We start from the raw sequence: 13,161 nt of genomic DNA, 5'->3' as shown, positions 1-13,161 counted from the left end.
ATTCTTACATTGACTACTTTTTACGTAAAGGCTCAGGCGTAATCTTGGCAATCGCGTTTGCGACTAGTAAACGGAGGTCCCATGTTATTGACTAATAACAAATTGGAATAGATGTTATTATTTACTATTAGTTACTATTCTTTTTTTTTTCTCTTACATCGTTTATGATAAAAATAATAAAAAAGATAATAACCATACACTTTCGAGAATCGTTTGCAATACCATGATTAGTTATATGTAGTACTTATGAAAGTAACAAGAAGTTGTCATTTTTCTGGTTTGAAACTGCTTTTGGATAATAAAAAATGATCGGTGTTTTACGTCAAAATGTTACCTTATTTTCCAAAAAATGGTAATAATAAATAATAACTGATATTCAATAACATTAAATGACAAATGTTATCGTAGTCTCAAATATAGATCATAGAATTTGTTTTTATTCGCTATATAAGGTCTTTTCTCAATTTTTATATCAATAATTATCAACAAATGGAGAAATAAAATTATTTTCGCTTGGGTGAATCTGACATTACACAAAAACGTTGCACCATTGTAATATAACGTATCGCCATGCGAGCATAAATTTGCATAGGAGTGGTACGTCCTGCATACCATTTCAATATTAATGTTTACTGTTAGAAGTAAATTGTCATGCCAGTGAAATCGTTCACGATTAAAAATAAAATTGTTAACGTATTGTAGACTGAGTAGAAGCATATTGCGTGCATAGAAAACATTATTATAGTTTGTAGAGTGCTGTAAATAAGAAAATAAAAATAAATTAAATGCATAAATTTGCATAGGAGTGGTACGTCCTGCATACCATTTCAATATTAATGTTTACGGTTAGAAGTAAATTGTCATGCCAGTGAAATCGTTCACGGTTAAAAATAAAATTGTTAACGTATTGTAGACTTAGTAGAAGCATATTGCGTGCATAGAAAACATTTTTATAGTTTGTAGAGTGCTGTAAATAAGAAAATAATAGTCGTCCATGGATTAACTTGTACTATTAAATAAATTGGCAACCAATGACATGATCAGATGTAAGAATTCTAGGACAGACGTTACCAAAGATAAGCGTTTGTCGCAAATATGATGAAGTATGTTTTGATGTCGTAGAACGTTTTTTGAATAAAACATTTTAAAAATAATGTAATAGTCGCCTTTTTGTTGAATGATAAACATAAACACATTTAAACATATTTAATGATATACATGTTTGTTTCTGTACATGAAAAACAGTAATTTATATTTGTACACAAAAATGTATCCATGTATAGATCTTCAGAAGCATGTATCATTTGTAATCTTAAGTTGTTGTTTATAAAGTAGTGGTGAGCCAGTATCAATAGTTGAAGTAGGCACGTTCATCTTTCAATGTTACAATTAAAATTTCTTTTGTACATTGTTTGAGCAAATAAGGAACACTAATTAAAGGGTGTTATACAAAAATCGTTTTAAAAAAGTATGTTCATCGCCTCATTTTCCCATAAAAAGACGTAGATTACGCAAGTAAATATTCAACACCGATAACACATACACGTCGTATGGGGCACAAACGTTAGTCAACCCCAATGAACATGGATATATCGACAACTCTGGTTCATCGCAACTCTCGTGTAAATGATGGGTAATAATTCACTGTTTATATCTGTTCATACGTATGGTACATAAGTGAACATACAAAATGTAGGTTAGCCATTTATAAAAATTATTTCAATATACATTATAGGTGCTGTTCGTGTGTAATATACGAATCTTGGAGTTTCAAGTTCGTAGTATCAGTTATGCCGGGATAAGGAGGTTGGTTTTCGTATGACCATTATGTATGTTTCGTTACGAAACGTGGAGGTGTATTACATATTTGGCATGTTGGCATGGATTCGAAAAACTGTTATAAATATAAAAAACATCAATGCATTCTGCCACATTGTAAATCAAAATTATAAAATTGAAATTCGGAATAAACAGTATTTTTTACAGTTTGTTTACTGATCAATTACAAAATAGAGACCCTGTAAAAAGTGCTTTAGTAAATTTAACGCGCTGAGCATGGGTTATTTTTGTCACTAAGCTCAGAAATTTAATATTCATATTAGATAATAGCGAAAATCATGAACTGATCATGACACCGCCATGTTGAGGATAGTACTTTTACTACCAGGTATAAAAATTGTACAACCAAACATTAAAATTACTATACTCAATGTAATAAAAGTAATTGCTATTCGTACATCACTTTTTACAGTGTATAAATATGAGATGTCATCTGACATCTATTTGATTGATAGTAAACTTTGAAAATCGGCAATTTACAACTCTCTTGTGTGCCATTCATATTGTAGCATCCACATGACACATCGAAACACCCAGTTATCACATTGTAAATTCGTATTAATTATAATGTTTACAATTAAATGTCAGATGTACCAGCCTAACATATCAGCCGATACGTAATCTGACATTTCGTCTAGAACTATTTGTTTAAAATACTGAAATATACAAATAAGACCATATCTATCTGCGGTTAGACCACTGTTCATGAGTCATGCGTATGGTTCAACCTAAATTGAAGAGTAGGTAGTTGTAGATTGCAGCTCAGAAAAGTGTATTACAACTTGTAATATGTTTTGTAGGGTGCCCATTATTTATTGATTTGGACTTTCTGATTATTTATGCTCTGAAATCTCTTCATTGTAAAAAAAAATAAAAATCCACACTCTTTACACACGAAAATTTTGGAGTAAATACGTAACACGAGACGCATTTTTTTTTGCTATTTAAATAACACGGGATTTATATTTTTCAACTTAGTTTATATTTTTTCACTACTTTGAATATTCTTTTGGATTTTGAAACTAATAGTCTTTGTTACGCATTACTTTGACTTGGTTCACATTTTTTTCAGCTCAAAGGGTGCAAGTTGAAAAAATTCAGATTTGGCTTCTGAATCCTTCGAAAAAAAAGGACAATATACTATTTTTGTAAATTTGCATCTTTTGAGCTAATTAACATTGTAGACCAAGTTTAAGTAATATGTAACTGATTGTAATGGTTTACGTATCCCGAAACAATATTGAAGGAGACAAATAAAAGTAAATAATTTTAACAAATAAAAATCCCATGTTACTTATGGAGCCTTGGGGGTTTGGAGCCGTAACAAGTAAGAGGACCCATAAATATTTTTGAAAAGTAAGGTTTATCTTTTAAAAAAGTGGTATCTTAATTATACATTCATTTATAAGTATTTCAATCACCTAAAAAATAGGTTAATTATTACCATAAAGTAATAATGTTAATGTAATACTCTTTTTTACTGTCATCTTTGCAGGCACAGAAGATGACAGTTTACTTTTTATCCAATTTACTCTTTATAAAAAAATAAATGAATATCATTTTTTATTCATGTGAGGATTATCATTCTTTTACAAGCATATAGTCGAATTTGTGACGATTCTCATCAGCCCAAGCAAAAATAATGACATTTATTTAGTATTTTATAATTATTGACAAAAACAATTACGAATTAGAACCGATAATAACTAATAATAACAAATAAGAAAGTCCGCATTTCAGACCACAGCAACATATTTACCACGCATTCGTATTTGTTACATGCAATCAGGAAACATTTGAAATGGTTAGTATGCGTCATTATTTTTTCGTGTTTTTTTTTTTTTTTAATACGGCTCCGTTTCGTAGTAAAGTCACGGAAATTATTCTGTACTTACAATCAGGCATAACTTACGAAATTTACAAGTTTTAATTACTTTTGCAATTGGATGTGTATCAATAACCAATAATAAGACTTAAAAACAGATCTATAAAATGTATAAAAGTTATTGTTAGCTATTTATTTTTCATTTTCATTATTATTGATGAAAAAAAAAGGAATGAGCAGTAATAACTCATAAAAACGCCAATTAAAATTCACTGTAAGACTCAAATCTGGACTTTGTTATTTCTTATTATCAGTTATTATCATTTATTCACTAAAATTATTTTAGCTTAGAAGTCTACAAGTTAAAGTGACAACTTGTCTGAAGCGATTTTCTTGGAAATAAAGTGGTTAACCGAAGTATTTCGTCATCGTAACTGAACATTCTTTATTTGTATAATATCTACATTTTCGAGATTTTCATCATTGTAGTGAAAATTGCCCAAACCTCATACTTAAATGGGAAAACAAAATACTTCTGCTTGCACGTGGCCACTCAAAAATTGTCGGGTTATCATGGTATGGACTTTAATTTTCGGATACAACGAAGAGATTTCAGAACATAAATAATCAAAAAGTCTAAGTCAGTAAATAACGAGGAGCGAACAGCCTAAGATGTAGTCACGTGAAGTATGCTATTTTCTCATAACATATCGGCTGCTATCTCAGATGACATTTCAGATGAGATATAATTTGGTTTTTATTGGGAAGGTGTGCATAATAGTAAAGGTGGCACAGGTCTGATTAGCAACAGTTTGAACAAAAAACTTGGCTGGTTTTACCAGCATTCAACGATACGATTGATCCTTATCCTTGCTTATTCATAGCAGTATTTAAAAAATTTTTTTTAATCGCGTATGATACTGTATAAAACTTTAAAAATAATTACTTGTTGTAGGTATGGACGATAAGTTGCAACTTCAAAGTTTGCTGCAACAGCAGCAAGTTATGGCTGACACGATAGCCCGCTTGCAAGCCCGTATAAAACAGAGAGAGATTGAAGAAGGTAGGAGCAGCTTTTTTTAACTTTAATAACACAGGACCACAAAAAAAACGTAAGTGGAAGGGTCCCTTTCAGCAACAATGCATTTCTTATTATTTTAAGGCGCTGACTTCATTCCCATTGTCTAAATTGCTTTATCACATTGACGCTTATGGACACGTTTTTGTTAATAAAAAAGAATTGTGATGTGATAGAGCAATTTAGACAATGGGAATGAAGTCAGCGCCTCAAAATACATAAGAAATGCATTGTTGCTGAAAGGGACCCTTCCACTTATTTTATTTTGTGGTCCTGTGTAATTGTCTGATTGACTCATACTTGTTAAGGGCGTCGGTAAGTTTCGCCTGCCATGCATAAACATATATTGGACACACATGTGTGATAAATTCGTAAGACGCATGTAGATTATTTTATGTAGTCAACAAGAATTCTAGAAGAATTTTTTTCCTACAAAATAATTAAAAAGAATATTTATTTGAATCCTGAAGTAAACGTGAATGTCCGCTTTATTTGAAATCTTAAAGAATTATTTTTTCCGCAGTAAAAGCATTATTATATTTAATCAAGAATAGCAAAATAAGAATACTGTTTGAGAAGTACTGAAATTCTGTGTGAATAAAAAAAACGATTTTAAATACATTGTCATTACCTAAAATCATAAAAAAGTACAATAAAAATAAAATAAAAAGAAAAAAAATTGCTGACTGCAGGACGCGAATTTTATCCGTTCGATTGGAAACCATGTATCTCTTTGAAATTTTTTTTTGTTTTTTTAAAGAATGTTTATTAAGCAATTGTTTATTATTACAAGGATGGTAAACATTATACATAAAAACACCATATTAATCTAGTACACAAATTGATAAATGACCCAGTGGGTGTTCGCTGTTGTACGCTATTTTACAACTTTTTTTTTGTTATTATATATTTATTTAATTTCTATTCATCTTCTTGATTTGATCAAAGTGGATAATACAGTTGGGGTACAATTAATATCAAAACAAGGTACAAGTATCACGTACCTAATTATATTTATCTTACTTGCACTGTAGCAAATTTATTTATGTAACTCTAACTTTATCAAATTTACTTATGTTACTTCAACTGTATCAAAATTAATTCTTATATTTGTTGATTAACCAACTACATATGCACATTTACGTCTTTGTAAAAAAAATTTTCTTATGTACGTTTTACTCTTAAAATTAAAATTTTTTTTTTTTTTTAAATGAAGTTTGATATTATTACATGTTTGAAAATACTAGTTTGTTAGCAAATCATTAATTAAATACATACCATTAATGTAACTATTTATGACACGACACTTGTACCGTGCCTGGAGCTTACGTCAATTTAATTCTACAGTAATAAATAGGAATACTGGAAGAATACTTAAAAATACTTTATTTAACGTTTGTAAGGATCCTCTTGGACTTCTTTTAACAGTATAAGACTCTTTGGAGAATTCTTTTTATCCAGACATTCGCATATTTCTAAAAGAATTTTTTTCACCCCGAAAATCTGCTTTTCGGGATATCAGTCGGTCTTCCTGCAATTAACGCCACTTACGCGTCCCGTACGTACAGCATTACAAATTATTAAAAAACTAGTATGTGTTCCTAACATCGTGGTGTCACGCAACGCAACAAAAAACTAAATTTTTCCTCAGGAGTTCTTATCATATGACCAGAAATCATGGGGTCTAATGACAACCCTACGATATCTTGCAAATCTTTTTAGCAGACTCGCAACAATTTTTTTCAGTCAAGTTCAAAATTAAGATATTCCTCAAAAAATTTTTTATAATTATTTACAATATGCATAAAACGTTTAAAAAAATTTTTTTTTTCATACACACAAATAATTTTTCGTGTATAAAATGTCATGTATACTTTTAGTATTACATAGGAATTCTAAAAGTATTTTTTAGATTACAAGTTTGCAATTACTCTAAGATTACAGTATTGGAACAAATTATTTGAAGTATGCTAAAATAATACTTCAAATAATGCTTATTAGAATTCTTTTCAATTTCTTTTAGAGCAGTAGAAGCATCTTATAAGAATTATTTTGAAGTGAACATTCAAGTGTTAAATAAGAATACTTTCTTTCAAAAAATTTTCTCCTTGGGTTGGCATCCGTTCTCAGCAATTCCTATCACTTGTGCGAGTCGATGACGATAATTTATTTGTTAAAAGGTGAGATACCCGATGCAGCAAAATTGTCTGACACCGGAAAAAAGACTCGGAACGCAGGAGCGACTGCGCAAGTGGCTAAGAAAACTGGTAAGAAAAGTAGTTCAAAAATCCATAAGTGGAACGATTGCAAAAATGTTACTAAAAGTTAAATGACGTCTGTAAAATGTATTTATTCATTATTAAAGCATCGTTAGCTAGTTGAAAAAATTGTATGTATACTTTGCGTATCGTACTATCATTTTATGTATTTATATTTTGATTTGATGTAGCGAATATCAAATTATAAAGTACTTCTTCGAGGCACCTTACTTGTGAATGGCATGACACGTCGATTGCTTGGCAGGCCGGTTATTGAGCAATACGCACCAATTTTTACATTTTTACAGCATTTCAGTCATTTACATGTAGTAGGCTTTAATTTTTTACTGTCATTAAATTGTACTTTTTTTATAACAACTGTGTATTTGCAAGTTTGTTAAACGTACTTTTCTGCTGTAAAACATTATTTTGAGTCAACTCGTCGATTATACACGTGGATAATGGAATCGTTGAATGGTGTGTATTGTGCCAAGTATAGCATATTATTTGTGGTCCTACGATGATTAAACACAATAAAAATTCATTGTTTGTTGATAGTGAAGGGGATTAAGGTGTTATGGATAAATAATCCACGATTGATTATTAAAAATCAGTGTTTTGTCAGCACGGTTTCTCGACTTCATCAGGATATTTAGTTATGCTACACTAACAGAAAAAAGAGAAAATACACAAAAATAAAATGTATAATCATATTGTGTCGCATACTGAAACATCCGGATGAGGTCGACAAACCGAGCTAACAAAACGTGAATATTTATTAATTAATACTAGATTGTTTATTTACAAGACCTTACTCCCCTTCACGATCAACAAATAATTAGTTCTTATTGTGATGTATACTGTGTTTAAACCTACATAAATATTGTTTATATAATATTGTTCCATAGTTTTGGCGCATATCATTCCAGTATACCCGTGCTGCTGAAGCAAATACTATTGTACTATTGGAGCGTTTGAATCATTTATTAATTACTTATTTTCAAATCATTAAAAATGATTAACTGTACTGTCTCGTTAGTAACTACCTAAGTAATGAAAGGCGTGAGCAGAAAAACGTTTTGCTATTTACATTGTATAACCTGAAAAAAGTTGACATGTATACTTAGATTTTTGTATTTGTTCCACTATTGGGTACGTTACCTTCATTTATTCTTAATGTTAGAAAGAAAAAATGAGGTGCAATAATTTAGCACGTCTGAATATTGAGGTTAATACTCTTCATAACTATTGTATCACAAAAAATATTTTGAAAAATTAATTCCTATGGATCAATTCACAATGGCAGCCATAAAGTACACGGTTACTGCTGAAAGACAGGTTATTTTAAACATCGTGCCAAAAGACTTTCGATAATAGGTTAGTCTCTATATCACCTATTTAACCGTCGGTGACTAAAATGTCAAACAGTTTTTTATGTATTGCCGATCAAAACGCAATTGTGGAGTGAATATTTTTTTCAGCTTTCATTCAGCAAAATAATTTAAAAGGAGTGTTTTAATTATATAATCGGTTTTTTTTAATGTACAATTCGAAAGCCTGTTAGTTATAAGTGCACGTTACAGTGTAAAATACGTAAAATACTAAAACCAATATAACACAAGATTATAGTAAAATTTTGCTTTGTAGATAAACGAAATAAGAACCAAAGCCATGGATCTGTGGAATCCACCAATGTTAGCTATACTGAAAAAAACCGTTCAAATTAATAATCGTTAAATATCAAGCAAAGCTAATACCTACTGATTAATTTTTTTGCAGCTTCAGTAAATTTGTTGACTGGCAACGTTAGCGGTAGCGTAGTAAATGGTAATGGAATAAATATTAGAACATTGGAAAAGTCTTTCATCAATACGAAGAAAAATTTTTATATGCTGTATTTTATTTTGCAGAAAACTATAACCCAGTCAACACGAGGGGCAGTGGAAGAGGTAATGATAAGTTAAATTAATGAATATGACTGTCGTACAATATCTGACCATGGGCGTTTAACAATATTTATGTTTGCTTCCTCATTTGTAAAGCTTTCTATCATAAAAGAAAATGACAATTGTAAGACACAAATATATTTTTAAGGCAGTATAACATACAACTGATAAATAGAAAGGAAATCACGCAAAGCTAGTGCACGTTAACTACACTGAAAAAAAAATTTCGTCAATTGAAATAAATGTATTTATTTGAATTCAAGTTACTTGAACCGAATAAATGTTTATTTGAATTACATTTTATTTATTAGCATTGATTAAATAAATAATTGGTGAGACAATACGACTTATTACATAGTCAAATATTTAAGTGAAGTAATTTCATATTTAAGATAAGAAAATATTTATTTACTTCGACTAAACACTAAAAAACTTATTACTTGATTCAATTAAACATTTTTTTTGTAAGTATTACCCCTGTTTGTTGCTATCCTAAATATACACTTTTTTTAGTCAACTAATGGTGTATTCAAACTAACGAAATATTTATTTGTATAGATCCAAAGAAATAATTATTTGATTAAAACACATCATTTTGAAGAATACAAACAAAGAAATTTTTTAGTTCGAACAATTAAGTACTCGTATTGAGAAGATCCGCATATTAAGTTGGTCAAAATAAATATTTATTTACTTCGACTAAACACTAAAAAACTTATTACTTGATTCAATTAAATATTTTTTTTGTAAGTATTACCCCTGTTTGTTGCTATCCTAAATATACACTTTTTTTAGTCAACTAATGGTGTATTCAAACTGACGAAATATTTATTTGTATAGATCCAAAGAAATAATTATTTGATTAAAACACATCATTTTTAAGAATACAAACAAAGAAACTCTTTAGTTCGATCAAACAAGTACTGGTATTGAGAAGATCCGCATATTTAGTTGGTCAAAATAAATATTCATTTACATCGACTAAACACCAAAAAACTTATTACTTGATTCGATTAAAATATTTTTTTTGTAAGTATTACCTCTGTTTGTTGCTATCCTCTGAGGCCCTGGATCGAGGAACCGGCTCCGCGCTCGGAACCTTCGAAAAATGCTGTCAACAAACCGAAATTTCAAAAGTTACCAAATCATTCTGTAAAAAATATGAGCTTATGCAGAATATAAAAATGCATGTTTCTCCTATTAAAAGTTTTTTTGTTCAATCAGTAGTTTTTGAGATAAAAATTAAATACTGCAAAATTCGCTCTGCTTGAAATTCTTGATTTTATGAACTTGAATCGCCGTACCTCCGCAGAAAATGCATTAATCGACTTGAAATTTTAAACGTAACTTAACTAGGTATAGGCGATGCTAATAGTATCACTAGAAAAATGAATAATATTAATAATTCAATATTATTTAATTGAAAAGTGCGCGGCATCAAAGGTTATGGCATTCATGATTCAATGATAAAAAGTGTGCTACGAAGTTTCGAGTTGGGAAAACTTTCAGCGAGAAAGTTGTTCCTTTACGTATGAAGAAGTTTTCTTCCAAATTTCAATGTAATCCAATGAGTATTTCCAGAGATACAGCGATTTTAAGTTGCGGCAGGTATCGCGCACAGTGCAGCAGCTCAATCTATACCATGGGCTTTCGATTAATCGATAGCACGTGATATCGCATGTATCGAGTTCCCCAAGAGCAGAACAACATACCCTGTCCAACAGCTGATGCGAGCTGTGTGTTTTCATTTATACGACGTTTTTTTACAAGCTCGCGTGCTTATTTAATAATGTGTTAATGTGCATTGCTTAATATATTGATGTAGCATGTTACAAAATTCAATACAAACATTCGTTTCATTAAATTTTTATTTTTCTTCTGTATTAATGACATTAATCATATAATTATAACTACATTTAGTAGTATTGGCATCTAATACACACAATCGTTTAGTTTACAGTACTGCAAATTTTAACCGTTTTTATTCACTATTTATTTGTTCTGACAAGTTTATATTATTTTTGGAACTTGACTTTTTTAATCTGTTTTTTTCTTGCTTGACTGATGCTCTTTTTACAGGTTCTTTTTTCAATCTTTTTTTTTGACTACTTTTATTTGAATACTTGTATCACTTTGTTCTTGCTTGACTGATTCCCTTTTGACAGGTTCTTTTTTTATCTTAATCAATGATTTGTTAATATAGAGTCTAAAGATTTTCGTCCTTCAGGACTCAAATAAGTTAGTAAAGCTTTTACGTCGTTTAATTTCTCTCTACTTATACCTACAGCATTAGCTGGTTTTAATTTCAATAAATCATCAAATTGTACATTTGGAGTAAGTATGAAGTCTGTTGGTCTGTTTGTATAACTTTTAAATACATTAACATGTGAATTAGCATAATATTGGATTTTCACGGCCTCTCGAATGTGCAATTCTTTCGGAATATTAACTTTTTTGGGAAGGAGCGATTCAAAATCTCTGACGTTAATTTCACTGTCTCTTATGATTATAAATGGAGGGTTTCTCGCATTTTTGATTATATTTACATACTCGTCAACTGTCTCGATAGTTTCGATTTTCTTTTTTTTCTGACCATACAAACCGAAATTCCTATCGCAGGAACAATAAGAATGTCCGCGAACTGGATAAACATGTTGAATTTTAATTTCTAATGACTTGGATAATAATGATAAAAAAGTAAGAACAAAATAATTTTTGTTCTGGCCGCCACATCCGTCAGAAAATAAATATATTTTGTTGTAAACATCCAATTTCAACTCCCTTTGTATGGCATCTAAGAGAAAATTGCATACCGTATTCGCCCCTTTCTTAAATGCTCCTTCTAAAAATAAATACATGTAACTCCTTTTATGGTTACCAAAAACGTGTACGTTAAATATATGTAACCATATAAGTCGGCGATAAAACTGATCTGATCCGGGAATTTTCGGTATAGGCAAGTTTTGACCAAAATCAAACTCCAAGCATAAAACATTTTTTTCTGCTAACATAGATTTTCTCAGGAAATTATAATCGTCAACACTTTTTTTATGAATAATTAACTCGACATTTGAGCTGTCAGTATTTCGATTTTCAAAGCAGAAATTGCACACATCTGTGCGAGGTTGTGAGAAAGTGAAGTCCATATTACGGTTAAAATATTTTATATATGTCGATTCTGAAATAGGCGGTTCAACTTTCCCAGTTTTCTTTACGTAATATTAAAGGAATAATTTGTACAAAGCAGTCAAACTTAAATCAGGGTGATCAAAATAATTCAGTTCCGACTTTACTCGAGTATAGTGCGATTTCGTATGTGGAATCGAATGGCAATGCTCACTGATGATTTCTTTTACTTCATCGGTTAAAAGAACAGAATGAATGTTCTTACCGCGTTTGTCATTTATAGATACATTATTAATCAGCTTCTTTTGAATCGTCGCGAACCTATGTTTTGTTATGCCTAATATGCGACATAAAAACTTTTGACAAACTGTATCCTGACGAAGTAGTGAGTGAAACGTGTATTGCCATAGCATGATATTTTTCTTATTTTCTTCCACTTGCATCGTACTAGAAGGCTTTAAGGTCATTAATCCATTAAGAATGATATTTTGAATATTATAATCTCCGGATGACCAAAATTCATTAAAAAATAATTCTTGTGCTGCTGCATTCACTGTTCGGAAACATTCTTTTTCACAGCAAAGTTCAACAGGGGTAAATATTTTGGCTGGAACTATTTTCTGTGCGCAAGAAATATACTCTTTTCCCTACAAAAAAACCAAATGTGTAGTTTTCGACACAAATAAACTCTAAATAAATACACTATATGGAATTAGCTCACTTCATTTTTCAACCGCTTCTTTTTATTTACTATCCAGGCGTCTTCATTTCTTCTCCGTTTTCTGCCAGTCTGCCCACTGTTTTCTACCGACATTATAACTATTAATGTATAAAAGTTAACGCTTCGCACGGCGTATGCACGTTAACAAATTGAATAAGCACGCGAGCTTGTAAAAAAACGTCTGCTGCTGCACTGTGCGCGATACCTGCCGCAACTTAAAATCGCTGTATCTCTGGAAATACTCATTGGATTTCATTGAAATTTGGAAGAAAACTTCTTCATACGTAAAGGAACAACTTTCTCGCTGAAAGTTTTCCCAACTCGAAACTTCGTAGCACACTTTTTATCATTGAATCATGAATGCCATA

General features: G+C 30.5%; 1 pseudogene; it reads right to left on the bottom strand.

The window, feature by feature from the left end:
* Nucleotides 1-9,998: 9,998 nt before the first annotated feature.
* Nucleotides 9,999-12,886, bottom strand: LOC149375296 (uncharacterized; annotated as a pseudogene).
* Nucleotides 12,887-13,161: the final 275 nt, after the last annotated feature.

Source organism: Copidosoma floridanum, unplaced genomic scaffold, assembly GCF_036245765.1.
Source record: "Copidosoma floridanum isolate Cflo_tuat_1 unplaced genomic scaffold, Cflo_Japanese_pri ptg000008l, whole genome shotgun sequence".
Classification (NCBI taxonomy): domain Eukaryota; kingdom Metazoa; phylum Arthropoda; class Insecta; order Hymenoptera; family Encyrtidae; genus Copidosoma; species Copidosoma floridanum.
Note: the sequence above shows the minus strand (reverse complement) of the source record. Positions and strands in the feature narration are given on the sequence as shown.